Below are 24407 nucleotides of genomic sequence, written 5' to 3'. Positions count from 1 at the left end.
TGGACTCAGTCTGACCCTTATGTTTCCCTCTCCTTATGGTTTTGATCTAAGGGCTATTATTAAAATGAGGCTGCATTTTAAATTGTATTTTTAACCTGTGTTTTAAATTGGTTTATTTATTTTATTTTTTATTGTAATTTTACTAGTGTTAGCCGCCCTGAGCCCGTCTCTGTCCGGGGAGGGCGGGGTATAAATTCTTCTTCTTCTTCTTCTTCTTCTTCTTCTTCTTCTTCTTCTTCTTCTTCTTCGACCCTTGGGGGGTCCCTTCCAACTCTACAGTTCTAGGATTCTAGGAATGAAGGAAGGGAGAAATACCAGTAATAGAATGGAAGTCTAGGAGAGGCAAAGGTAACCAGGAATGAACATGAGCAGTTACACATACTCAAGTTTTATTGTTGCTGCTTTCCAAGCTTTTCCGACTGTCTGAGATAAATGCCTGTACAGTTCTGACATGGTAGGATGATGTAACTTTTTTTAATATAATAATTCCCAATAAAAAAGCCCCTGGTTGTTGGTTTTTTTTACAGTTAAGTTAATTTAAACACTTTTTTCATCTCTTATATATCATTTCCCAGAATGCTTTTATTACCTTTTGTTGTTGTTTAGTCGTTTAGTCGTGTCCGACTCTTCGTGACCCCCTGGACCAGAGCACGCCAGGCACTCCTGTCTTCCACTGCCTCCCGCTGTTTGGTCAAACTCATGCTGGTAGCTTTGAGAACACTGTCCAACCATCTCGTCCTCTGTCGTCCCCTTCTCCTTGTGCCCTCCATCTTTCCCAACATCAGGGTCTTTTCCAAGGAGTCTTCTCTTCTCATGAGGTGGCCAAAGTATTGGAGCCTCAGCTTCACAATCTGTCCTTCAAGTGAGCACTCAGGGCTGATTTCCTTCAGAATGGATAGGTTTGATCTTCTTGCAGTCCATGGGACTCTCAAGAGTCTCCTCCAGCACCATAATTCAAAAGCATCAATTCTTCGGCGATCAGCCTTCTTTATGGTCCAGCTCTCACTTCCATACATCACTATTCCATACATTTATTACCCTTTGACTTGGGGGTGACAGGCCTCCTGAATCTGAGTTCTTGTGTACGGGGTCTGCTGGTGGCAGGCTCATGCGATGTGCTCTAGAAAGTTTGGAGCTCCAGCTGCACGAGTAATTGGCACTAGCTAGACATATTAAATTTTGTGTACTCTCCGTTGGCTTCAAGCCCGATCACCGAGAAAAGTTTAAAGGTGTTTATGATAAAATGACTGCATTGAGAAGCCCATTAATGCGCCCTGGGAACGGGAGACTGGCGAGTTGCAGTTATTCTCACCATGTAGGAGAACCTGAGCGTTGGCAGAGATGCTGTTTGTTTTAACCTGCATGGAGGGGGAAGAGGTTAAAGGCAGAATTCATCGTTATTTGGGCAAGAATTGCAAGATAGTTATGATACCGGCTAGGCCAGCCATGCCCCACTGTTGTACACATAACCCTTTTAAATGCCATCTATTCCGTTTTTATAATAATAATAATAATAATAATATGTTGTTGTTGTTGTTGTTGTTGTTGTTGTTGTTTATTTATACCCCACCCATCTGGCTGAGCCTCCCCAGCCACTCTCGGCAGCTTCCAATCAAGTGTTAAAAACAATACAGCATTAAATATTAAAAGCTTCCCTAAACAGGGCTGCCTTCAGATGTCTCTTAAAGATAAGATAGCTGCTTATTTCCTTCCATCTGAAGGGAGGACGTTCCACAGGGCTGGCGCCACTACCGAGAAGGCCCTCTGTCTGTTTCCCTGTAACCTCACTTTTCGCAATGAGGGAACCGCCAGAAGGCCCTCCCAGTCACCAGTCTAGCTGCTGCATTCTGGATTAATTGCAGTTTCTGGGTCACCTTCAAAGGTAGCCCCACCTAGAGCCCATTGCAGTAGTCCAAGCGGGAGATCACTAGAGCATGCACCACTCTGGCAAGAATGTCTGTGGGCAGGTAGGGTCTCAGCCTACGTACCAGATGGAGCTGGTAGACAGCCGCCCTGGACATAGAATTAACCTGCGCCTCCATGGACAGCTGTGAGTCCAAAATGACTCCCAGGCTGCGCATCTGGTCCTTCAGGGGCACAGTTACCCCATTCAGGACCAGGGAGTCCCCCATTTTTAGAAATAAACCAATACCAAAGTTGAAAAAGTCAGGGCAAGATCCAAACCGGTACCACACAGCAAATGGACTGATCTTACAGAAGTGTCTCTACTTTCAGAAAGTTAAACTCATGGGTCAACAGGCAGCCAGTGCGACGCCAACAGGTAGCAGACAAATGAGGTTATGACACGTTTAATAATAATAATAATAATAATAATAATAATAATAATAATAATATAACAATTTATTATTTATACCCATCTGTCTGGGTTTTCTACATTAAGGCATTGGTTGTTATCTCAGTCAGTAGAACACAAGACTCTTAATCTCAGGGTCCTGGGCTTGAGCCTGAATTGCAAGGGCTTGGATTAGATGACTCTATAATTCTATGATTCTGTGATCATCAAACACAGAGGATGAAAACGAACAACTATTTCAAAAGGTTTCCTGAACATAAGCCTCAACAGCTTGGTGCTGCTCATGAAAGGTTTTGATTTTTAGGTTTTTAATTTTATTTTGACATTTAACCTTCTGGAGGCAGCATCTCCAAGATCTGCCTTCTTGTTCCTTGGAAAGTCAGAATGGCCATTGGCATTGAAAACTTGCTGTCCTTGGTTGTGGGGCAGTTTGGAAGGAAAGTGGAAACAAAATGCAGGACCAGCTTCAGTTCATTCCTAACAATAATACACTTTGGCTTCTCTCTCTCCCTCTCTTACGTTGGTCTTCTAAATTGTATTGCAGCGCACTTTAGCTTTCCTAGGCTTTTTTGTTTTGTTTTGCAAATTCAGCTTTTCTACAGTTGCAAACTCCTGAGTCCATTTCAGCTGTTTGTTCTTGGCAGGGGATATTGTGGAGTGGGATGTTGAAAGCTTCAGCTGAGCTGATAACGGGACAGATGTTCTCTTTGCTGAGAACAGAACCATATCAGGGTCTTGATATTAACTTATCTGCCTTTCAGCAACGTAGCTGAATACATAACACCCTTCAGTCTGTCGCCAAGGTTAGTTGCCGACAAACAACTGCCATTTGCTGGAGGCTTGATGAAATGGACCTGGTGAAGTACTGTACAGTGGTGCCCCGCAAGACGAATGCCTCGCAAGACGAAAAACTTGCTAGACGAAAGGGTTTTGCGGTTTTTGAGCTGCTTCGCAAGACGAATTTCCCTATGGGCTTGCTTCGCAAGACGAAAACGTCTTGCAAGTTTGTTTCCTTTTTCTTAACACCGTTAATACAGTTGCGACTTGACTTCGAGGAGCAACTCATAGAACGCTGTGTGGTAGCCTTTTTTGAGGTTTTTGGTGATTTCTGAAGCTTTTCCAAAACTTTTCCGACACCGTGCTTCGCAAGACGAAAAATTCGCTAGACGAAAAAACTCGCGGAACAAATTAATTTCGTCTTGCGAGGCACCACTGTACTGTTTTGGAAATGGGGTTCTCAGAATTTGCAAGGCGGTTGTTGGCATGAGAATAAAATTGAGATTAGCGTGGCATTTTGGAAGTGTTGGTGCTGCAACTGGATTATCTAGCAAAAAAAGCAGCCAAATTTATTTTGTGAAAGTACGGGTTGAACTGACAATAACATGGGGCATCACCATTGCCTTGATGGATTTGTATTTTGTTTTGTTATAATTCTACACTTGTAAAATCAAATCAAATTAAAAATAAATAAATATTATTACTATTATTTTACAAAAGGACTTCCAATTCCTCCTTCTCTCTACAAAGGAAGTTGCTGTAGTCGTTTTTGTTGGGAGCCTACTTAGTGAATCAATTTTCCTGCATGAAAAAAATAATGTTTATGGCTTTACATTTTTTTAAAAAAAACCAATGGCAGCCACACGCTTGGAGGGCCATTACTGATATATATACCTTACGAAGTTACTGATCTGTACCTCGGTTACTGATATATACCTCACGTTATTTGTATAAGTAAAGAAACAGAAACTTTTAAATTCTTATTTGCAGACCTGTTTGTTGTATTATGAAACCAGGAGAGTGTGGCTATCATTTTTAACTGACAGAAGTTTTGGCCCATAATACTGTACAAGGAAAAAAAACCCCAGATCCTCACTCTGAGGAATATGGCAATGGCAGCCCATGCAGGATGAGCAGCCAGAATTATACTGGATTTTGTAACAAATGTGGTTTGCTTCAAAAATGAAGTCCTTTGAGAAACTTTAGTCTCCGGTCTTAAATCATTCTTCTGATAGTGGATATTATAGTTCTGTTTTGTAAAGCAGCGCTTCCATGGAAACCTGGGAAGTCCTTCAATAAGTCTTACTGGGTTCAGTGGGGGGGGATGTGGGTGGCGCTGTGGTCTAAACCACTGAGCCTCTTGGGTTTGCCGATCAGAAGGTCGGTGGTTCGAATCCCCGCAACCGAGTGATCTCCCGTTGCTCTGTCCCAGCTCCTGCCAACCTAGCAGTTCAAAAGCACACCAGTGCAAGTAGATAAATAGGTACCGCTGCGGCGGGAAGGTAAATGGCATTTCTGTGCACTCTGGTTTCCATCACGGTGTCCCGTTGCGCCAGAAGCGGTTTAGTCCTGCTGGCCACATGACCCGGAAAGCTGTCTGCGGACAAACGCCGGCTCCCTCGGCCTGAAAGCGAGATGAGCGCTGCAACCCCAAAGTCGCCTTTGACTGGACTTAACCGTCCGGGGGTCCTTTACCCTTTTACCTTTTTTTGTGTTCATAGGACAGTAGCCTGAGGTTACCTTAAATACAACCTATTTGTGCTTCTAGAGAAGGCTCTCTCAATTTTGAGTCCCAAGATGTTCTTGAACTGCAATTCCCATCTTCCCTGACCACACACCATGCTGGCTAAGGATGATGGGAATTGTAGTCCAACAACCCAAGGCTGAGAATGGCTGACCTAGAGGTTTCAGCCTTGTCTGGAAATGGAACATAGAACCTTCTAAGAACATTCTCTACCTCTCTTTCAAATCAGAACCAGTGAAGGCGGTGAAGGTCCTGTGTGAGTGCCTGGAGGCGGTTGGAGGATGGATGGCAGCTAACAGATTGAGGTTGAATCCTGACAATACAGAAGTACTGTTTTTGGGGGACAGGAGGCGGGCAGGTGTGGAGGATTCCCTGGTCCTGAATGGGGTAACTGTGCCCCTGAAGGACCAGGTGCGCAGCCTGGGAGTTATTTTGGACTCACAGCTGTCCATGGAGGCACAGGTCAAATCTGTATCCAGGGCGGCTGTTTATCAGCTCCATCTGGTACGTAGGCTGAGACCCTATCTGCCTGCAGACTGTCTCGCCAGAGTTGTGCATGCTCTGGTTATCTCCCGCTTGGACTATTGCAATGCGCTCTAGGTGGGGCTACCTTTGAAGGTGACCCGGAAACTACAACTAATCCAGAATGCGGCAGCTAGACTGGTGACTGGGAGCGGCCGCCGAGACCATATAACACCGGTCTTGAAAGACCTACACTGACTCCCAGGACGTTTCCGAGCACAATTCAAAGTGTTGGTGCTGACCTTTAAAGCCCTAAACGGCCTCGGTCCAGTATATCTGAAGGAGCGTCTCCACCCCCATCATTCTGCCCGGACACTGAGGTCCAGCTCCGAGGGCCTTCTGGCGGTTTCCTCACTGCGAGAGGCCAAGTTACAGGGAACCAGGCAGAGGGCCTTCTCGGTAGTGGCACCCGCCCTGTGGAACGCCCTCCCATCAGATGTCAAAGCGATAAACAACTACCTGACATTCAGAAGACATCTGTTCAGGGAAGTTTTTAATATGTGACATTTTAGTGTATTTTTCATCTTTGTTGGAAGCCGCCCAGAGTGGCTGGGGAAACCCAGCCAGATGGGCGGGGTACAAATAATAAATTATTATTATTATTATTCAAAGCAGATGTTCTATCCTGCCTTTCCTCAGAGAACACAATAGTTCTGTTCCTGGCACCCAGAGTTTGTTTGTATGCACGATGTCAAAGATAGCTTGCTTTTCTTTTCCTTTTTGTAGGTATTTTGTTTTCAACAGCTGCATAATGACACAGGATTTCTGAAATGGGTTTTCTCTTTCCGTCTCTCTGAAGGGGGTGGGGGTGGGGAATATACCCCCTTCGCTCTGAATATAACAAGATCTGACTCAAAAGAAAATAACTCCGGTATGGAATAACTCGCCGCAGTTTGGTTGGGGGTCTAGTCGATGACCACAACCTGATTAGCATCTGTAACATCAAACTGCAAGAATGCTTAAAATTATGTCTTCTAATGGACAAAAAGCGGTGGTGGGGCCGGACCCTTTCGAAGCCAGACCGTCTAAATGGAAGCAGCTGAGAGAGACATAATATCTCAGAAATGTACTCTTGTGTGTGAGTGAGAATGAGAGTGTTTGCATGCACAATTCCCGCCCACCCCCCAAACCACAGATGGCAAGTATCACTAGGAAAGAGCTTGTCATTCAAAAACCCTCCCCTGAATTCAGTTAACAAAGAAGTCATTCATAGCTGTGCATTGCAAAGTGGGAACATAGTCCCGGGATCTTCTGCCTTAAATAAGAGGCACCTGTAGATTCTCCCTTTCTCCACCTCAGCTTTCTTTCTCCTTGGGAATTGAACTTTAAATGTTTCCGCTCAGCCAGAGTGACATCTTATTAGCTTGAAATCGCTGCATATATATATATATATCAGTTGGGGATTTGTGGGAGCGGGTGAGGGAGGGGGAAATAAAGTTAATTGTTCGGGAGAGCCTGGCCTCTTTTTTTATTGTGAATTCGCTTTCGTCGGGGATGGTGCTCGCAAGCAGATGGTGGCAACAGGCACCCATGAGGCCAAGTCTTGTGTGAATTGCAAACCTTGAGGGAGACCCTTCGAGGCATGAGCATTTGGAGATATTTTATTAAAAGTCATAGAGTTGTCTTCTTAAGATACTATTTTTTTTGCTTTTTATTTTAATTTTTATTTTGACAAATTAATAATCATAAAATGAATAAAAATGGTCACCCCACCCACTTGACCATTCCATTGTAACTATCCAACCTCCCAAAATCTTGCGATGGTTTGACCCCTTTCCATTTTAACAGTACAGTGGTACCTCAGGTTAAGTACTTCATTCATTCCGGAGGTCCATACTTAACCTGAAACTGTTCTTAACCTGAAGCACCACGTTAGCAAATGGGGCCTCCTGCTGCTGCTGCTGCACGCCAGTGCAAGCAGATAAATAGATGCCACTGTGGCGGGAAGGTAAATGGCGTTTCCGTGCACTCTGGCACTCGTCTTGGTGTCCTGTTACACCAGAAGCGGTTTTGTCATGCTGGTCACATCATCACCATAATATAATACTTTATTATTTATGCCCCACCCACCTGGCCTGGTCCACCCCCAGCCACTCTGGGTGGCTTCCAACAGGATACTAAAAACACAATAAAACATCAAACATTAGAAACTTCCCTAAACAGGGCTCTCTTTAAATGTCACGGAAAGCTGTCTGTGGACAAATGTTGGTTCCTTTGGCCTGAAGCGAGATGAGAACCGCAACCCCATAGTCGTCTTTGACTGGACTTAACCATCCAGGGGACCTTTACCTTCACCAGCTACCCAATATCAACAATTATATAGATAAAAGCCTGTGTTCAAATTTCCACTCAAATGGAGCTCACTGGTTGACCTTGGGAGTGTGATTGTGAAGATAAAATGAGGGGGGGGGGCAATAAAAGGGGCAATGTAGAATCTTGAGCCCCATACCCTCTCAGCTCCTTGAAGGAAGCATGGGGTAAGAAGTAATTAATCAAATAAAAGTTGGCAAGTTATTCAGTGGGCCAGCTTGGCAAGATGAGTCTCGCTGTATTGTTTGGGCTGAAAGCTTAGATCACCCTAGTAATAGGGTTGTCAAATTTGCAGATGACACAACTGTGATTGGGCTCATCCCTGAAAGGGAGGGTGAAACGGATTATTGAGATGAGGTGGAGCGGCTGATAGAGTGGTGCAGAGCTAACAACTTGCTCATAAATACAAGGAAGACAAAGGAGCTTGTGGTGGACTTCAGGAGACAGAAGAGCAATGTCCAGCCACTTTTGATTGATGGGGTCTGTGTGGAGAGGGTAACAACGTTCAGATTTTTGGGCATTGAATTACAAGAGGATCTGTCCTGGAGTGTCAACACAAGGGGGCTTGTGAAGAAGGCACAGCAGAGACTGTACTTTTTGAGAATACTAAGGAAAAACCATCTTCCGCAGAAACTGCTGCTTGCCTTCTATCACGGTGCCATTGAGAGCGTGCTCACTTATGGCTTATGTGTGTGGTACGGAAGCTGTACTACCCAGGACAGGATGGGGTTGTGCAGGGTTGTTAAGGCAGCAGAGAGCATTGTTGGCTGCCCACTCTCCACCTTAGAGCAGATTTATGCCACAAGGTGCCATAGGAAGGCACTGGACATAGTAAAAGATCCATCGCATCCTGGTCACTGTCTCTTCGAGCTCTTGCCGTCGGGACAGAGATACAGGACGATGAAGACAAGAACGAGCCGTCTTAAGAACAGCTTCTTCTCCAGAGCGATCTTGGCCCTGAATGGGAAGCCCGGACTTTGAAAGTCATCTAATCTCCCTTGCTGTATTATACTGTATTGTTTAATTAGTGTTTTTATGGAGCAGTCAAGTACTGGTAATTTCGTTGTCCCTGAAGGGGACAATAAAGATGATATTATTATTATTATTATTATTATTATTATTATTATTATTATTATTATTATGTGTGGAATAAATGCTAGAAGCTTTTAAGGGTTGTGCGTGTGGTTCAGTCCTCTAGTTTATCTTATTTACACCTCCGGGCAGGTTGTCAAAAGTCCAAAGTGTCGGGCACCATGGTGTGTGAGAGAAAACAGCAGATGTTAGCTGGGCTTTGCTTGAAGAGTCAAATCCATGTAACAATGGCCAAGAAAATATGTTCTTCACAGTTAGTGAGACTGACCCAGCTTTTTGTATAGTGTTTCAGAATAGCTTTTGCAGATATGAAAAGGCCTGTTCATCACTTCCCAACTTGTAAGGTCAAGACCTTGGAGGGGTCGTTGGGAAGGAAGAGGACAAAGGAAAGGGACTGGTCCTGTCGGGTTTTGTGGTTATTATTTTCCCCTTCAGTTTCTTTGAACTAAATCCAATTGCTCTTCATAGCTGCATTGTGCTTGTATTCCTATGCCTTCTATTCTGTCCTTGTAGATTACCTTGTGAGCATCACACAAAGAGCCGTTGGCCACATGTAGCATATTGCCAAAAAAACCACTTGGTCAAGGATGGAGGTTGCTCATTTCTGATCTTTATATACCACTACCAGAATCTTGTAGTAGTGATCAACCTTTTAAATGTATGCAACTTGGGGCTCACTTTTACTTACATTTATTCATTCAAAAGATATATATCCTGCCCTCCCAGTGTATTTGCATTTTTAAAATTTATCTTTCTCTCTGGCCTTTAACCTTACCTTAAAATCCCAAACAAAAATGGAAATGACCCAGCAGCAAAATAAAGGATGGCAGTTGATTTGATAGCTTGGTTTTTTGTTTTGTTTTACAAATGCTCCTTTTATCTTACAAATCACACCTCCTCTTCAGGCATTAAGCCCAAACTAATTTGCCTGAAAATTAGCAGCAGCAGGCCTGTGTCTTTAAGCATAGTCATCTCCCCTATTCATATGTAAAACAGAGGCTGGGGTACTATTTAAAGAGGGATGCAGTCTCTAGGGTTGGCTCCTCCACCTGGCACTCTCTCCATTCTCTGGCCAGGCACCAGAGAACACCTGGAGAAGGAACACCAATACCTAAGGCTCAGTCCAGGGCAGCTGTTTACCAGCTCCATCTGGTACGTAGGCTGAGACCCTATCTGCCTGCGGACTGTCTCGCCAGAGTGGTGCATGCTCTGGTTATCTCCCGCTTGGACTACTGCAATGCAGTCTACGTGGGGCTACCTTTGAAGGTGACCCGGAAACTACAACTAATCCAGAACGCGGCAGCTAGACTGGTGACTGGGGGCGGCCGCCGAGACCATATAACACCGGTCTTGAAAGACCTACATTGGCTCCCAGTACGTTTCCGAGCACAATTCAAAGTGTTGGTGCTGACCTTTAAAGCCCTAAACGGCCTCGGTCCAGTATATCTGAAGGAGCGTCTCCACCCCCATTGTTCTGCCCGGACGCTGAGGTCCAGCGCCGAGGGCCTTCTGGCAGTTCCCTCATTGCGAGAAGCAAAGCTACAGGGAACCAGGCAGAGGGCCTTCTCGGTAGTGGCGCCCGCCCTGTGGAACGCCCTTCCAGCAGATGTCAAAGCGATAAACAACTACCTGACATTCAGAAGACATCTTACGGCAGCCCTGTTCAGGGAAGTTTTTAACGTGTGATATTTTACTGTATTTTTGGTTTTTATGGAAGCCGCCCAGAGTGGCTGGGGAGGCCCAGCCAGATGGGCGGGGTATAAATAATAAATTATTATTATTATTATTATTATTATTATTATTATTATTATTATTACTATTATTATTATTATCAGTACTCCTTACCTGTTCAATCTTTGCCCCCCAAATTAGCACCCTGTTCTCGTTTTACAGGTACATTGAAGCATCCTCCTATGTAAAGAAGCAGCAGTGACATCACTGTGCATAGTTCTGAGCCTTAGTCCAATTCAGTCAGGCTTGTGGGTGGAAAAAAGCAAATGATAATTTTAATGGACCACCTGCGTCTGGCGTTGCAAATACTGTCCCTAACTGACCCGTGGTGGTGCAGTCAGTATATTGAGTCTGGGTGCAAAGAAACATCCATGAAGGTTCCCTAGATTGCTACAGTGGTACCTCAGGTTAAGTACTTAATTTGTTATGGAGGTCCGTACTTAACCTGAAACTGATCTTAACCTGAAGCACCACTTTAGCTAATGGGGCCTCCTGCTGCCGCTGTTTCTGTTCTCATCCAGAAGCAAAGTTCTTAACCTGAAGCACTATTTCTGGGTTAGCAAAGTCTGTAACCTGAAGCATATGTAACTGGAAGCGTATGTAACCTGAGGTACCACTGTATTTGGATCATCACAAATGCTACTCCTAAGGTCCTTTGGGGAATGTATGGCCTTAATAATTCAATAAACAAGCAGCCCTTCAAATTTCATAGTTTTTATGCCATATTTAACCCGAAAACTCATTAAGACAGACTTCTTTGCTTATGTTACAGTGCTATGAAAATAGATGGCACTACCCTCCCCCCCCCCACTGTCTACAGTTCAAGCCTTTACATGTCTACTCAGAAGTAAATGCCACTGAGGATTGCTGCTCAAGGGTTCTGTGAAATTTGAAAGCTCTTTCAGCAACTTGAGTTTGCCATGTTAACCTATTGCTTTGCCTAATCTATATTCTATCCTTTGGTGCTAGCAAATGCACTGAGTGTTTACTGATACAAATAGTTAAAACTTCCATCCTTTGTGTAGGTTTTCTGGAAAAGAAACCCCCATCTGTTCCTTTTCTTGTGTTTTTCTTATGTGTGCGTTAAAAAGAGCGGAGTTGCTTTTGTGTTAAGATTAAAGCAGATGTACACAGACTGCAGTTTAAATGCTCTTTAAGTGATTGAGGGCACGTTTCAGTTGTTCACACAAAATAAACCATTCCGGCTCTCCTCGCCCCGCCAGCATCTCTGTGTCGTGATTGTTGTCATCTGTTCAAATGTTAAGCACAGTTACAAAATTCCTATGGCTGTGGGATCAGGTTTATTGTTCAGTGCTTTGGGTGTCGCTGAAACATATGGCTTGGCTTAAACAAGAGCCAAATTGCTATGTCTTCCAATTTGCATAAGGAAGAATTGCTGGTGGTATCATGTGGTTTAGAGAAAAATAAACAAAGGTCCGCATTAAGAATGTGAACGTGCGGAGGAAAGGGCATGGCTGCTGTTTTTTTTAATCCAGGGATGGTGCAGTTATTTGGTGCTAAATAACTCAGGAAGGGGACCTTTCCTGTAAATGCAGGATGTTCCCTTACTTAAATCTGAATCTCACTGAAGAGCTGTGCAGCAGAATCATTTTGAGTAAAAAAAAAAAAATGCCTAGGGTTGCAGTGCCAGAAACAAATTATGACCATGAAATGCGGAATTAGGGAATGGATGGGGATGCTCTGCCCCTCTGAATGACTCCGGACTGTATCACTCATGACCACTGATCATTGCTGGCTGGGGCAGATGAGCATCCAATAATGTCTGGAGGGCCAGATCCATGTTATAAGAGCTATTGGCTTATTGACTAGTTATTTCCAAACTCGCTATCTGATTTCTTAACTCTGCAAGTAAAAAAAGGTAAAGGACCCCTGGATGGTAAAGTCCAGTCAAAGGTGACTATGGGGTCGCAGCGCTCATCTCGCTTTCAGGCCTAGGGAGCCGGCGTTTGTCCGCAGACAACTTTCCAGGTCATGTGGCCAATAGGACTAAACTGCTTCTGGCACAATGGAACACCTTGACGAAATCCAGAGCGCACGGAAATGCCATTTACCTTCCCACTGCAGTGGTTCCTATTTATCTACTTGTACTGGTGTGCTTTCGAACTGCTAGGTTGGCAGGAGCTGGGACAGAGCAATGGGAGCTCACCCCGTCGCGGGGATTCGAACCGCCGACCTTCTGATCGGCAAGCCCAAGAGGCTCAGTGGTTTGGACCACAGCGCCACCTGCGTCTTAACTCTGCAGGGTGCAGCAGCTCTGCTGCTTGCACATTACTCCCTCCAAGAAAGAACTCAGGTGGTTTAACGTCAGCTGAAATGGAACCCCAAGCGGGCTCTGAAAAACAAAAGGAGGGAGGTGTTTGCGTGTTCAGCGGAACAAAGAAGGTTGTGAAAGTGCATCAAATGAAACAAACTAAGGGGCAGCCCTGCTTGAGAATTGAGCATGCTCAGTTGGAAACGAAAACAAGAAAACTTGGTGGGAGTGTAGCTCCTTGCATCTTGTGGTTTCCTGCTTGACTGGCAGAATCTTCGGCCAGTTTTCTTTCACAGACTTATACCCCCTTCCCTTGTGCTGCTACAGTGGTACCTCAGGTTAAGTACTTAATTCGTTCCGGAGGTCCGTTCTTAACCTGAAACTGTTCTTAACCTGAAGCACCACTTTAGCTAATGGGGCCTCCTGCTGCTGCCGCGTTCTTATCGTGAAGCAAAGTTCTTAACCAGAAGCACTATTTCTGGGTTAGCGGAATGTGTAACTTGAAGCGTATGTAACCTGAAGCGTATGTAACCCGAGGTACCACTGTACTTTCTCTGGCCCCTGCTTCCTCCTCTTCTTATGGGTCCTTCTGCTCATCCCATCCTTCTGTGGTGCTGCCAGTGTAGCCAATAACGGCCAGGTGCCATGTCACAACTCCAGTGGTACCTTGGTTCTCAAACGCCTTGGTACTCAAACAACTTGGAACCCAAACTCTGCAAATCTGGAAGTAAGTGTTCTGGTTTGCGAACTTTTTTCAGAAGCCAAACGTGCTCCATTTTGAGTGTTACGCTTCCATTTTGATTGCCACACTTTTGTTTTGAGTGTTATGCTGAAGTCTGTCTCTTTTTGCTATTTATTTTGCATTTTTGTTTTTGCGGCTCTTTTTTGTTATGTTTTTGTGACTGTAAGGAACCCCGTTCATCTACTGATTGATTGATTGTGTGACTGCAGTACATTGTTTATTGCTTTCATTTTATGGATCAGTGGTCTTGCTAGATAGTAAAATTCATTTTAAATTGCTGTTTGAGGGGTTGTTTTTAAAAATTAATCCATTTTGCATTTATTCCTATGGGAAAACACACCTTGGTTTTGGAACGCTTTGGTTTTGGAATGAGCTTTCGGAACGGATTATGTTTGAGAACCAAGGTATCATTGTACTGTCCAATTCCTCCCTACATCACCCTATGGGTTGTGGATTGCGTTATTTTTATGTACCTGCTTGGGTCCCAGTCATTCCACTGGAGTTTGTGTAGGAAACTTCCTGGTAGCTTATCCCTCAAATTCAAGTGCCAAAACAGTCTTTGTCTCCCTGCCCATAATGGCCCCTCTCCCCAGTAGGAAAAACACAAATAGTGTTTACACAATGATCTTTTGTCCAGCGGTTGCAAACTGTGACATGTTAATTGCAAGCATTTTGCCTCTTAAGCCTGTGTAAGATCTAAAATGTGCCAGGAAAGGGTTGAACCCCATTTTCTTTAGCTTAAAACAAACAGCTACTCTAGCAAGACCAGGAGCACCTGTAATTTTTGAGAGCAGCCTGTTCACAGTGAAGCAGGAATACGTGAGTCCTTAAATTGCCTGCTGTAAATATTTTGATAGCGAGGGTGAGACTCTAAAAGGTGGTTGTTAAGCTGACCTGTAATTTATACTCGGAGGCCCCATTCATTAGTGCTGACTTAAGAGGGATGCATAAGTCTCTCTTTGTTTCTGCTGGGCCCCTTCAGAACAATCCTGACTACTGCAAACCACTAATATTAAATTAGAGTTCTTTAGCAACTCTATTTACATACGCAAACATTGTGGGAAGGGCAGTTAGTTGAGCAAACTCCTTCGTAAACTCCAAACTAATTGCAGCTGATGGAAAAGTGAGTTTTATGTTGGCTCAATAAGTCATCTTTTCACAAGAAAGCTCTTAATTAATTTTCCAAAAGTCACTTTGAGTTCTGAAGACTGCTTTCTCATTGCTTTGAAGAATTGCTTTGAGGTTTCAGAAGGAGATGAATTTGCATTTGTAACGACGCCAATGAAATTTCTTCTTGCTGGTGAAGAGGAGTCCTCTTATTCATCCCAAAAGTGGCCCAAAGTGTTTGTTTAAGGAAATGTTCGTAATGTAATTTTTATTTATTATTGAATTAAGTATATTAAATTTATGTGTGGGAGAGACATACTTATCCTCACAGTTTCCCACTCGGTGCCCATTAGTGCTTTTCCCGCTTACCGGCTGAGTTCATTTTAATGGCTTTCAAAAGCTACCTTTTGAAGATTTGTGTTTTGGGGAAATATAAACTTTGTAAAAAGGCTTGAATCCAAAAGTTAGCCTTCTTTTCACTTTAATTCAGTTTTGTACATAGATGGGAAATAATGATTTATGCAGGCAGACTCTCAAAAACTTATTAATTGCAAAACACCTTGGTATTCAAACAAAGGTACTTACTACTTTTGTGACAAGTTAGTGGAGGGAGGTACCTGTCATCAGTGTCAAATATATGCTAATCAGTGTTCAAAACTCCCATAGTTCTGTGTGCATTTTGCGACAGGGAATTTCATTAGCACGAGCAGTTTCTGAGCTCTGGGCGCAGTACTGCACCTGAGATTTCAGATTAAAACTGCAGAGTGGAAGGAAAGGAGGTCATTTTCCTGCCTCTCCACTTCCCTCTACTCTCTGAAGACTGGAGAAGAGACCCTCTTAAGAATATTAGGGGGGTGGGCAGGGGAAGGACTGGACCATGTGAAAAATGAGCACAATATTTTAACTGCAGTTCATTCATTCTCAGCTTTGTATTCTTGTTATAAAAAAGCGTGCCTAGACAGTCCGTTGTCGCGTTGGTTTAAGGTGCCATTTGGGATGAGTTGGAAAACATGCGTACATTCAAAAAAGATCACAGGCTTTTTAAATTTTGGACTAATTTATTTCTGGAGGAGCTGAGATGCGCCTTATAAAATACAGGAAACCGTTACAAAAACATGGAATTTGTAGACATCAGCAATGTTTTTTCCTTGCTTCTGCAGTGGTCTGTTATATTTTTGTGACAACTACCGACTGCAAGATCCAGGGGAATAACTTTTTTTCTCCTGAGCTGCACACCCAAATCGAGTTAACCTCCGGATAAAAGGCAACAATATTTACATCGTATTTGATCGTCTAAACATTGTAAATCCCTCCAAGGCCAGTGAGATAAAAAAGGATGCTGTGTGAGTCAGCCAGGCAGGGAGAAGGAGAAGTTGCTATGAAAGTTCTTAGATTTTTTTTCCAGAGGAAGGTTTTCAAGCAAGGAAGACAATATGGACCCTGCTAAAAGATGTGAAGAGAGTTGGTAGTTGCCATGCGTAGAAGACAGCCTCCATAGCTAGCGTTAGCACAGATGGCTCTCGTCTGGAGTGGATGAGACCATCTAACATTAGAAACTAGTATATCGGGGGAAATAACCTTTTTGCCTGTTTTCTGTGTTTAAAGGGTATGTGTGTGAGAGAGCGCATGTGTAACATGCATGCAGTCATGTTACACACGCACCTTATTTCTGAAGTTGTATGCAGTCCACAGAGGTTTACCATATGATGTGGTATGTGGCCAGACCTTGTTATGTGAAATAAAGGAGAATACAGTGGTACCTCGGTTTAAGAACAGCCCTGGTTACGAACAATTTGGTTTACGAACTCCGCAAAACCGGAAGCACTTCCCGGTTTGCGAACTTTATCTCGGTCTTAGATGTGGGTGGCATTGTGCTCTGAACGTAAGCCTAGGGTTTGGCGATTAGAAGGTTGGCAGTTCGAATCCCTGCGACGGCGTGAGCTCCCGTTGTTCTGTCCTAGCTCCTGCCAACCTAGCAGTTCAACGGCATGTCAAAGTGCAAGTAGATAAATAGGTACCGCTCTGGCGGGAAAGTAAATGGTGTTTCTGTGCTCTGCTCTGGTTCGCCAGAAGCGGCTTAGTCATGCTGACCATGTTTCCGAATGTGCACAAGAGCACTTGAAATAAAGAGATTGGGTCAATATAATTTTTTCCCCATTTTGCAGATACTTAAAACGAGTGAGGCTTGAGCTGCTGGAAGAATAAGTACTTTGTTCTGCAACAAGGATGGGATAAATGTTTACATACTCACTCCTATGTGCTAAAGTGTTGTGCATGAATCTGCTACAGGATGGGAGGTCTGGGCACTGTCATTGCAGTATTTTATTTTATTCAGATGCCGACTCAGAAAAATTAGGCAAGTCAGGAAATAAGGAAGCAAAAGCAATTCTGCAACCCAATTTCCTCCTCCGCTGTAGTGAGATGTTGCCTAGAAGATAAGTGATTGTTATTAGACTAGCCTGCAGTCCAAAATTAAAGATGCAGATATGATTTAATTCCATTCCAAGCACCCAAATGACTAGCTTGTAGATCAAGCACCTTGCCTTTAATATACATGATCTGGCAATTATTTGAAGAGAGCTGTAAAGAGTGCGACCAGAATAACAGGTACCTCAACAAGGAAACCAGCCTACTATAAAATAATAAATGGTAGGTAGGGTTTCTTAAGAGTTGTACAATAGCAACACATGTCTTAAGGGATATTAGTTTTGCATTTCAAGTAACTGCCAGCCGAGTCGCTTTTGCAGATTGGGACATGCGTACTTTGGCAAGATTTATTGCTGATTAGTAGAACGTGACTTTATTAAAATTTGGTGTCTGTAGTTCTGAACCCTTTTATATACAGTGGTACCTCCAGTTACAAACTTAATTCGTTCCAAAGGTCCCTTCTTAACCTGAAACCGTTCTTAACCTGAGGTACCACTTTAGCTAATGGGGCCTCCTGCTGCCGCCGCACGATTTCTGTTCTCATCCTGAGGTAAAGTTCTTAACCCGAGGTACTATTTCTGGGTTAGCGGAGTCTGTAACCCGAAGTGTTTGTAACCCGAGGTGTTTGTAACCCGAGGTACCACTGTATTTGTTTTGCTTGCCTGTCTCTTCTGGAAAGCCTAATTAAAGAGTACCGTAAAGGAAGTAGAATGTAAGAATGCAAAAGAAAATATGGGTGTTGGCAGAAGGAGGATAGATTACTGGATTTGTGAAACATGGACTGGAAATAGATATTGCAAGAAGCCACATATGTTCCATATGATCTTGTTGCAGCCCTAGAGACAGATAAGCCTACAATGCAATCTTGCATTACAGTGGCACCTAGATTCTCAAACTTAATCCGATTCGGAAGTCCGTTCCAAAACCAAAGCGTTCCAAAACCAAGGCTTGCTTTCCCATAGAAAGTAATGCAAAACGGATTAATCAGTTCCAGACTTTTAAAAAGAACTCCTAAAACAGCAATTTAACATGAATTTTACTATCTAACGAGACCATTGATCCATAAAATGAAAGCAACAATCAATGTACTGTACTATAAAATAAATAAGTCAGTACTGTAGATGATAAAAATTAAAATTAATTTTCCCCCCTTACCTGCACTGATGATAGCCATGGTTTGGATGGGGGGCTTTTATCCATTTCCACAGTCACACAATAAATCAATCAGTAGCTGAACTGGGTTCCACGCTGCCACAAAAACAAATTAACCAAAAAAGCCTCAAAAACAAAAACGCAAAATAAAAATAAAACAAAGCGCCAAACGTAATCCATTCTGGAAGTCCGTTTGACTTCCACAAAGTTTGAAAACCAAGGCGCGGCTTCTGATTGGTGCAGGCGCCCTGGAAACAATAGCCGACAGCTTTCGGAAAGTGTTTGAAAACCAAAACACTTACTTCAGGGTTTTTGGCGTTTGGGAACCAAGGCATTTGAGAACCAATGTCCTATTGTATAACGTTGTGGTATATTTATGGGAAATGGAGGGCTCTCTGTTTATACATGAAACTGGCTGGGTGGGTTGGGGGCGGCACATTACTGTAGAAGGATTGGGAAATTGAGAAAACTAGAATCAGGATAAAACCAATGCTTCCAATCTTTTAAAAACACCCTGACTTGGTATCCTGAAATAAGTAAATGATGCATGATTAATCCTTTCCAGTTTTTGCATCCTGCAATCACAGCTGGGATCTAAAGAGGATTTCTCAAGGTAAACCAAACACCGAGTTCAGAATCTCTCATAACACAACACCTTTCTCTGGTTTTATCTGCAGTATCTGCTGATCTGTGGGCTGCTTCGAAAATTATTTTAATATATAAAGGTAAAGGACCCCTGACCATTAGGTCTGGTCGCGACCGACTCTGGGGTTGCGGTGCTCATCTCGCTTTATTGGCCGAGGAAGCTTCCGGGTCATGCGGCCAGCATGACTAAGTCACTTCTGGCGAACCAGAGCAGCGCACGGAAACGCCATTTACCTTCCCGCCGGAGCGGTACCTATTTATCTACTTGCACTTTGACGTGCTTTCGAACTGCTAGGTTGGCAGGAGCAGGGACCGAGCAACGGGAGCTCACTCTGTTGCGGGGATTCGAACCACCGACCTTCTGATCGGCAAGTCCTAGGCTCTGTGGTTTAACCCACAGCGCCACCCGTGTCCCATTTTAATATATACACGTACATATATACCTGACCCTTTAAAGGAAACGGTGAGCTGTTTAGCACCTCCCTGCTGGTTTGCTGGAAGGTGCAAGGAAGGCAAATTGGTGGTGAGAATCAAGATATAATGGAACTTGTTTTGGTACCCCTTCAAGTGTAACACCAAGCTGTGGGGTCATTTGGTGCCAACCTCTGGTCCTTGCATTGTAGTGTCTGTAGATGCCATATTGGAAACCCTAGCATAAGTCTGTTGGCACTGGGTGGTCAGGGCAATAGGGTTATGCTGCCATTCAATGATGTTTCCCTTCTCAACTGCAGAGTATCAGGCCAAGAGTTGGGTTTTCAAAGGAATAAATGAAGCAGAACTCCATTCATTGCAGTAAAGGGTTTTTGGATGTGATATGTAACTTGAAAGGCATACCCACAGCCAGATTGCTTATGGGCTAATGGGCCTATGACAGCATACAGGTAATATTGGGGGGTGAATGCCTGGATTTTCCGTTTGATTTTTGCTTTTCCTCCTTCAGTTTCAGTTGCAAGATTCCTTGGCCATGAACATTCAGCGAGGGGTATCCTCTCTGGACCGATATAAAATATTTGGGCACGATCTTCAAGGAAACCTATGGCTCGTTTTTTTGTTGTAAAACCGCAATTGTTTTGGGGTAATTGAAAAAGCAATATGAGAGGGCAGATCAAGAGGGATGCTATTTTAAAGGGTGTTTTGGTGAGCATCTTACAACCTTTGCTCCTGGGCTGGCCAATCAGAAGGGATGGACTGATTTTAATCAGTTTCTTGTAGCTTTAAAGTGTTCTCAGTAACATGCTTGGATAATCTAAGCATATTTCCTGTTGAACTTAAGTTTAACCCTTATTATTTCAAGGAATGCAGACAGGGGGCTTTTAAGGGTTTCAGATTCCACAGATTTGTGGGGATAAAGAGCTCACAAATGGCTTATATGCATCTATATATTTTTTTGAACCAGAGGGATTTACCTTTGCTCTTTATGCCAGATTTTTCCTCCCCCTCCATTTTTGAACTGATAAAACCTTCCCTTATTTACAGCTCCTTTTTTGACTGCATTCCTCGTGATCTCTAGAGTTTTCCCTGAGATGCTTTTGCTGGCCTTCGGCATCAAAAGTTATTCCAAGGCGGACTTTTCTTTTGTGCTGAGCTTTCTATATTGCAGCTAATCTCACATATTTTAGGGGCGTATTGAGAACCCAGGTGTACAAATGGGAGCAGCAAGTTGAACGGCGCTGTATTTCATGCCAAGTTTGTTTTGTCTGAATCTAAGCAGCTGACTTATATGGGGTCAGAGTCTTGTCTTTTCTGACTGGCAGTGCTCATCAAGCCCCTAAAACTGAGTGTCCTTACCTGTGATTCTTAGAGAAGTCCTAACCTGTGATTCAATCTGGGAACCTTTTGCTTGGAATGTGTGATATCAATGGCTAGACCATTTCCTTGTAAGAACAGTTACTGGTTAGTAGCCCAAGATGGCACTTAATGTTTTGATGGTAGCTTGTTGTTGTCGTTTAGTCGTTTAGTCGTGTCCGACTCTTCGTCACCCCATGGACCAGAGCACGCCAGGCACTTCTGTCTTCCACTGCCTCCCGCAATTTGGTCAAACTCATGCTGGTAGCTTCGAGAACACTATCCAACCATCTCGTCCTCTGTCGTCCCCTTCTCCTTGTGCCCTCCATCTTTCCCAACATCAGGGTCTTTTCCAGGGAGTCTTCTCTTCTCATGAGGTGGCCAAAGTATTGGAGCCTCAGCTTCAGGATCTGTCCTTCCAGTGAGCACTCAGGGTTGATTTCCTTCAGAATGGATAGGTTTGTTCTTCTTGCATTCCATGGGACTCTCAAGAGTCTCCTCCAGCACCATAATTCGAAAGCATCAATTCTTTGGCGATCATCCTTCAGTCCAGCTTTCACTTCCATACATCACTACTGGGAAAACCATAAGTTTTACTATACGGACCTTTGTTGGCAAGGTGATGTCCCTGCTTTTTAAGATGCTGTCTAGGTTTGTCATTACTTTTCTCCCAAGAAGCAGGCGTCTTTTAATTTCGTGGCTGCTGTCACCATCTGCAGTGATCATGGAGCCCAAGAAAGTAAAATCTCTCACTGCCTCCACTGTGGACCAAATGGAGCTTAGTGTTGCAAACTCTGCCCACTTTACATGACATGGTGCAGCCTTCCCTAATCTGGTGCTCTCCAGAGGTTTTTGACTATAACCCTCTAACCCTCTCCAGCCGGTATTTTGGACTACTACTTCCATTAGCCCCAGCCGACATGACCATAGTAGTTCAAATGTTTTTGGACTATAGGTCTGAAAATTGACTAAGGTGATAGGAGCTGAAGTCAACAAGATCTAGAGCAGTGGTTCTCAACCTGTCGGTCCCCAGCTGTTGTTGGACTACAACTCCCATCATCCCTGATCTCTAGCCTTGCTAGCTAGGGGTGATGGGAGTTGTAGTTCCATAATATCTGGGGACCCACAGGTTGAGAAAGCCTGATCTAGAGGATGCCGTGTTGGTTTCCAGTGGCCCACATGCTTTCAGACCTTGGTAATTTGCAGCTAACCCTGATCATAGAAACCTAGAGTTAGAAGGGACCCGTGGACCGTCTAGTCCAGCCCCTGCAATGCAGGGACTATGCAGCTGTCCTATACAAGGATCGAACCTGCAACCTTGGTGTTCTCAGCATGACCAACCGAACTATCCAGGCTGTGCTGTCAGTGCCCCATCATCGCAAGGACTTCCATTTCCGAGAGGGGGTTGCCCTCATCCTCCCCCTGCACACGTCCACACCCTCCCCAGATTGGCCCCCAAGGGTTGGGGGAACTCCCAGAACACACACACACGGGGGAAAGTGGGGAAAGTCCCATTGTGCAAGCAGGAATCCTTGTTCTGACGGGATGCTTATACAGCGCTGCATTGGATACAAGCCTACGTTTCTGTCCTGATGAAATTTATAAATGTAGTGCCTGTTCGTGCAGGCATTCTTCATTGCATAAGGAAGACAAAGCAGACAATGTTTCCCAACCTCTTAAATGTAGTTAAGAGAAATGAAGTGCCTTGAGGGCTCACATGCGCTCTCCCTCTCATTTCTCTAGGGGTCTCAAGGTTGGGAAATCTAGATAACCAGCTTTCCATAACGCTTCAAGTAGACACATGTGTGACAAAAGCATTGTATTCTAAAGCTCTCACGCCAAAGAAGAAACCCACTATGCCAAGCAATGTTAACGTTGGTTTTGAGCCAGTCTCAAGGTTTAGACTGAGGGCGCAACCAGTTCTTTAATTGCAGTGAGGGTTGCCAACCATAGCATTGACCTAATTTTTTATGTGCTGGATTGAAGGGAGCCTAGACGTTCCTGGAATATGGTGTTAGGTAGGAGCCAATGCAGGGACGTGGGTGGCGCTGTAGGTTAAACCACAGAGCCTAGGACTTGCTGATCAGAAGGTCGGCGGTTCGAATCCCCGCGACGGAGTGAGCTCCCGTTGCTCGGTCCCTGCTCCTGCCCACCTAGCAGTTCAAAAGCACGTCAAAGTGCAAGTAGATAAATAGGTACCGCTCCGGCGGGAAGGTAAACGGTGTTTCCGTGCACTGCTCTGGTTTGCCAGAAGCAGCTTAGTCATGCTGGCCACATGACCCGGAAGCTGTACGCCAGCTTCCTCAGCCAATAAAGCGAGATGAGCGGCGCAACCCCAGAGTTGTCCACGACTGGACCTAACGGTCAGGGGTCCCTTTACCTTTACCTAGGAGCCAATGCAGCTGTTTAGAGGAGCACCTGATACATGCATACTGAGGGCAGCTAGCTGCATCTCCACACTGCGTCCCCCTGTACATTCGATGTTTGCATTCTTCTTCTTTGGTGATCACTCGTAGCCAAGTATGATTGTCTTCCATGAACATGGTCATAACAGTGAGTCCATAAGTGACTGTGGAGGCCAATTCTGGATCCACACGTCCTTTCACACTGGGGACATAGGTTTCTGGACGGGTGTTGATCATGGTGAGGGTTTGCCAAGCGTGCCTTCCTCTTGGCACATGTCTCCCTTTCATCCTGAGTTTGAGCATCTTCAAAGCCCATGACACCTTTGGTAAAGGCTGTTCTCTAACTGGAGCGCTCGTAGGCCAGTGTTTCCCAGTTGTATACTACATTTTCTTAGATTTGCCTTGAGAGAGTCTTTAAACCTCTTTTGTTGACCACCAGCATTACGCTTTCCATTTTTAAGTTTGGAATAGAGTAGTTGCTTTGGAAGACAATAATCAGGCATCCGCACAACATGACCAGTCCAACAAAGTTGACGTTGGAGAATCATCGCTTCGACACTGGTGATCTTGGCTTCTTCCGACGAAGGCTTGTGGTGTTGATTTGGTGTGTTAAAAGCTCTTTAAGCGTGAGACTTTGTGCGGATAATCTCGCATAATCCGTGCACGAGCAATTATGCAGTCTATTCCACATGGGCTGCAGATCCAAATCGTCAGTAGGCTTGGCGAATATTGTGTTGTAATGATCTCTTGCTAACTTTGCAGTAGAGTGCTCGAATTGAATACAACTTCATTTCCTTCATTTCACACTGAGAACCAGTGTGGTGCAGTGGTTAAGGGTGGTAGACTCGTAATCTGGGGAACCGGGTTCGCATCTCCGCTCCTCCACATGCAGCTGCTGGGTGACCTTGGGCCAGTCACACTTCTTTGAAGTCTCTCAGCCCCACTCACCTCAACAGAGTGTTGTGGGGGAGGAAGGGAAAGGAGAATGTTAGCTGCTTTGAGACTCCTTCGGGTAGTGATAAAGTGGAATATCAAATCCAAACTCCTCCTCCTCTTCCCTCTTTCCTTTTCTCTGCTGCGCAATCTGCATGGAGCAAGCATCAAGGCCATTTTAGCAGCTGTCGAGGCAGCTTCCAGATTTAAGGACTATCATGCATTATTGTTAATTGAACAATGCTGAGGCTCACCGAACTACATGATCATTTCCTTAACTGCCAGCTGTTGAAATGAAAGCTTTTCCTAATTTTGCTGTAAACGATGCGCTGTTTAAAGGAACAAAATACACAGTGTACTCTTAAAGATGCAATGGAATGGGGCTTAGAGGGAGTCCCCTAACCTTGGAGATATTGTGGGTTCACTTCTAGACCACCGCAATCAAGCGA

The 24407-nt window shown here is 44.3% G+C and overlaps 1 protein-coding gene across 2 annotated transcripts in view; it reads left to right on the top strand.

Annotated features, from left to right (window-relative positions):
- The window catches only part of MYO10 (myosin X), a 203916-nt gene that overhangs the window by 60771 nt on the left and 118738 nt on the right, over nt 1-24407 (top strand). The gene's annotated exons all lie outside the window — the stretch shown is intronic.

The sequence above is a fragment of the Podarcis liolepis genome (genome assembly GCF_965112155.1).
Source record: "Podarcis liolepis genome assembly, chromosome: 8".
In the NCBI taxonomy this organism is placed as follows: domain Eukaryota; kingdom Metazoa; phylum Chordata; class Lepidosauria; order Squamata; family Lacertidae; genus Podarcis; species Podarcis liolepis.
Note: the sequence above shows the minus strand (reverse complement) of the source record. Positions and strands in the feature narration are given on the sequence as shown.